Genomic DNA, 5,311 nt, shown 5'->3' with positions numbered 1-5,311 from the left:
GAGACACTAAAAGCACCATAGTAGAAAACAGATGAAGCTTCTAAGTTGATGTAATAGCCAGTAAGATATAGTACAATTCAAGTTTTAGGTATCGATAATTGACTTTTTAGCTGGCTTTGGTGCCTTGGACATGAGCTAGGACCTTAAGATTCTGCATGAAAGGAGGACTAGCTGCCGAGTTGCAAGGAAGAATGTGGAATGTGTTCATATGTAGTAAAAACCTAGAAATCCGTCTGTTTTCGTCATCTGTTATAGAATCGACTTAAAGCCAGATCGTCACATTGGCCGCTCTTCTCTCTGAAACAGTTGTACTTATCGTCTGCAAAGCTACGTCGCGTGCTGCGGTATGCGGAGACACTAAAACCACCATAGTAAAACACAGATGAAGCTTCTAAGTTGATGTAATAGCCAGTAAGATATAGTACAATTCAAGTTTTAGGTATCGATTATTGACTTTTTAGCTGGCTTTGGTGCCTTGGACATGAGCTAGGACCTTAAGATTCTGCATGAAAGGAGGACTAGCAGCCGAGTTGCACGGAAGAATGTGGAATGTGTTCATATGTAGTAAAAACCTGGAAATCCGTCCGTTTTCGTCATTTGTTATCGAATCGACTTAAAGCCAGATCGTCACATTGGCCGCTCTTCTCTCTGAAACGGTTGTACTTATAGTCTGCAAAGCTACGTCGCGTGCTGCGGTCTGCGGAGACACTAAAAGCACCATAGTAGAACACAGATGAAGGTCCTAAGTTGATGTAATAGCCAGTAAGAAGTAGACCAATTCAAGTTTTAGGTATCCATAATTGACTTTTTAGCGGGCTTTGGTGCCTTGGACATGAGATAGGACCTTAAGATTCTGCATGAAAGGAGGACTAGCAGCCGAGTTGCACGGGAGAATGTGAAAAGTGTTCATATGTAGTAAAAACTTGAGAAATCCGTCCGTTTTCGTCATTTGTTATCGACTCGACTTAAAGCCAGATCATCACATTGGCCGCTCTTCTCTCAGAAATCGTCGTAATTATCGTCTGCAAAGCTATGTCTCGTGCTCCGGAATGCGGAGACACTAAAAGCACCATAGTAGAAAACAGATGAAGCTTCTAAGTTGATGTAATAGCCAGTAAGATATAGTACAATTCAAGTTTTAGGTATCGATAATTGACTTTTTAGCTGGCTTTGGTGCCTTGGACATGAGCTAGGACCTTAAGATTCTGCATGAAAGGAGGACTAGCTGCCGAGTTGCAAGGAAGAATGTGGAATGTGTTCATATGTAGTAAAAACCTAGAAATCCGTCTGTTTTCGTCATCTGTTATAGAATCGACTTAAAGCCAGATCGTCACATTGGCCGCTCTTCTCTCTGAAACAGTTGTACTTATCGTCTGCAAAGCTACGTCGCGTGCTGCGGTATGCGGAGACACTAAAACCACCATAGTAAAACACAGATGAAGCTTCTAAGTTGATGTAATAGCCAGTAAGATATAGTACAATTCAAGTTTTAGGTATCGATTATTGACTTTTTAGCTGGCTTTGGTGCCTTGGACATGAGCTAGGACCTTAAGATTCTGCATGAAAGGAGGACTAGCAGCCGAGTTGCACGGAAGAATGTGGAATGTGTTCATATGTAGTAAAAACCTGGAAATCCGTCCGTTTTCGTCATTTGTTATCGAATCGACTTAAAGCCAGATCGTCACATTGGCCGCTCTTCTCTCTGAAACGGTTGTACTTATAGTCTGCAAAGCTACGTCGCGTGCTGCGGTATGCGGAGACACTAAAAGATCCATAGTATAACACAGATGAAGCTTCTAAGTTGATGTAATAGCCAGTAAGAAGTAGCACAATCAAGTTTTAGGTATCGATTATTGACTTTTTAGCTGGCTTTGCTGCCTTGGACATGAGCTGAGACCTTAAGATTCTGCATGAAAGGAGGACTATCAGCCGAGTTGTACGGGAGAATGTGAAAAGTGTTCATATGTAGTAAAAACCTAGAAATCCGTCCGTTTTCGTCATTTGTTATCGAATCGACTTAAAGCCAGATCGTCACATTGGCCGCTCTTCTCTCTGAAACAGTTGTACTTATCGTCTGCAAAGCTACGTCGCGTGCTGCGGTATGCGGAGACACTAAAACCACCATAGTAAAACACAGATGAAGCTTCTAAGTTGATGTAATAGCCAGTAAGATATAGTACAATTCAAGTTTTAGGTATCGATTATTGACTTTTTAGCTGGCTTTGGTGCCTTGGACATGAGCTAGGACCTTAAGATTCTTCATGAAAGGAGGACTATCAGCCGAGTTGTAAGGGAGAATGTGAAAAGTGATCATATGTAATAAAAACCTAGAAATCCGTCCGTTTTCGTCATTTGTTATCGAATCCACTTAAAGCCAGATCGTCATATTGGCCGCATTTATGTCTAAAACGGTTGGACTTATCGTCTGCAAAGCTATGTCGCGTGCTGCGGTATGTGGAGACACTAAAAGCATCATAGTAGAACACAGATGAAGCTTCTAAGTTGATGCAATAGACAGTAAGAAGTAGTACAATTCAAGTTTTAGGTATCGATTATTGACTTTTTAGCTGGCTTTGGTTCCTTGGACATGAGCTAGGACCTTAAGATTCTGCATGAAAGGAGGACTAGCAGCCGCGTTGCACGGGAGAATGTGAGAAGTGTTCATATGTAGTAAAAACCTAGAAATCCGACCGTTTTCGTCATTTGTTATCGAATCGACTTAAAGCCAGATCGTCACATTGGTCGCTCTTCTCTCTGAAACGATTGTACTTATCGTCTGCAAAGCTACGTCGCGTGCTGCGGTCTGCGGAGACACTAAAAGCACCATAGTAGAACACAGATGAAGGTTCTAAGTTGATGTAATAGCCAGTAAGAAGTAGTACAATACAAGTTTTAGGTATCGATTATTGATTTTTAGGTGGCTTTGGTGCCTTGGACTTGAGCTAGGACCTTAAGATTCTGCATGAAAGGAGGACTAGCAGCTGAGTTGCACAGGAGAATGTGAAAAGTGTTCATATGCAGTAAAAACCCGAAAAATCCGTTCGTTTTCGTCATTTTTTTATCGAATCGACATAAAGCCAGATCGTCACATTGGCCGCTCTTCTCTCTGAAATGGTTGTACTTATCGTCTTCAAAGCTATGACGTGTGCTGCGGTATGCGGAGACACTAAAACCACCATAGTAAAACACAGATGAAGCATCTAATTTAATGTAATAGCCAGTAAGATGTAGTACAATTCAAGTTTTAGGTATCGATTATGGACTTTTTAGCTGGCTTTGGTGCCTTGGACATGAGCTAGGACCTTAAGATTCTGCATGAAAGGAGGACTAGCAGCCGAGTTGCACGGGAGAATGTTAAAAGTGTTCATATGTAGTAAAAACCTAGAAATCCGACCGTTTTCGTCATTTGTTATCGAATCGACTTAAAGCCAGATCGTCACATTGGTCGCTCTTCTCTCTGAAACGATTGTACTTATCGTCTGCAAAGCTACGTCGCGTGCTGCGGTCTGCGGAGACACTAAAAGCACCATAGTAGAACACAGATGAAGGTCCTAAGTTGATGTAATAGCCAGTAAGAAGTAGACCAATTCAAGTTTTAGGTATCGATAATTGACTTTTTAGCGGGCTTTGGTGCCTTGGACATGAGCTAGGACCTTAAGATTCTGCATGAAAGGAAGACTAGCAGCCGAGTTGCACGGGAGAATGTGAAAAGTGTTCATATGTAGTAAAAACTTCAGAAATCCGTCCGTTTTCGTCATTTGTTATCGACTCGACTTAAAGCCAGATCATCACATTGGCCGCTCTTCTCTCTGAAATCGTCGTAATTATCGTCTGCAAAGCTATGTCTCGTGCTCCGGAATGCGGAGACACTAAAAGCACCATAGTAGAAAACAGATGAAGCTTCTAAGTTGATGTAATAGCCAGTAAGATATAGTACAATTCAAGTTTTAGGTATCGATTATTGACTTTTTAGCTGGCTTTGGTGCCTTGGACATGAGCTAGGACCTTAAGATTCCGCATGAAAGGAGGACTAGCTGCCGAGTTGCAAGGAAGAATGTGGAATGTGTTCATATGTAGTAAAAACCTAGAAATCCGTCTGTTTTCGTCATCTGTTATAGAATCGACTTAAAGCCAGATCGTCACATTGGCCGCTCTTCTCTCTGAAACAGTTGTACTTATCGTCTGCAAAGCTACGTCGCGTGCTGCGGTATGCGGAGACACTAAAACCACCATAGTAAAACACAGATGAAGCTTCTAAGTTGATGTAATAGCCAGTAAGATATAGTACAATTCAAGTTTTAGGTATCGATTATTGACTTTTTAGCTGGCTTTGGTGCCTTGGACATGAGCTAGGACCTTAAGATTCTGCATGAAAGGAGGACAATCAGCCGAGTTGTACGGGAGAATGTGAAAAGTGTTCATATGTAGTAAAAACCTAGAAATCCGTCCGTTTTCGTCATTTGTTATCGAATCCACTTAAAGCCAGATCGTCACATTGGCCGCATTTATGTCTAAAACGGTTGGACTTATCGTCTGCAAAGCTATGTCGCGTGCTGCGGTATGCGGAGACACTAAAAGCACCATAGTAAAAGACAGATGAAGCATCTAATTTAATGTAATAGCCAGTAAGAAGTAGTACAATTAAAGTATTAGGTATTGATTATGGACTCTTTAGCTGGCTTTGGTGACTTGGACATGAGCTAGGACCTTAAGAATCTGCATGAAAGTAGGACTAGCAGCCGAGTTGCACGGGAGAATGTGAAAAGTGTTCATGTGTAGTAAAAACCTGAGAAATCCGTCCGTATTCGTCATTTGTTATCGAATCGACTTAAAGCCAGATCGTCACATTGGTCGCTCTACTCTCTGAAACAATTGTACTTATCGACTGCAAAGCTATGTCGCGTGCTGCGGTATGCGGAGACACTAAAAGCACCATAGTAGAAAACAGATGAAGCTTCTAATTTGATGTAATAGCCAGTAAGATATAGTACAATTCAAGTTTTAGGTATCGATTATTGACTTTTTAGCTGGCTTTGGTGCCTTGGACATGAGCTAGGACCTTAAGATTCTTCATGAAAGGAGGACTAGCAGCCGAGTTGCACGGAAGAATGTGGAATGTGTTCATATGTAGTAAAAACCTTTAAATCCGTCCGGTTTCGTCATTTGTTATCGAATCCACCTAAGGCCAGATCGTCATATTGGCCGCATTTATGTCTAAAACGGTTGTACTTATCGACTGCAAAGCTATGTCGCGTGCTGCGGTATGCGGGGACACTAAAAGCATCATAGTAGAACACAGATGAAGCTTCTA

This window comes from Schistocerca gregaria, unplaced genomic scaffold (genome assembly GCF_023897955.1).
Source record: "Schistocerca gregaria isolate iqSchGreg1 unplaced genomic scaffold, iqSchGreg1.2 ptg000387l, whole genome shotgun sequence".
Lineage (NCBI taxonomy): Eukaryota > Metazoa > Arthropoda > Insecta > Orthoptera > Acrididae > Schistocerca > Schistocerca gregaria.
The sequence above is the reverse complement of the archived record's forward strand: the minus strand, read 5'-3'. Positions refer to the sequence as shown.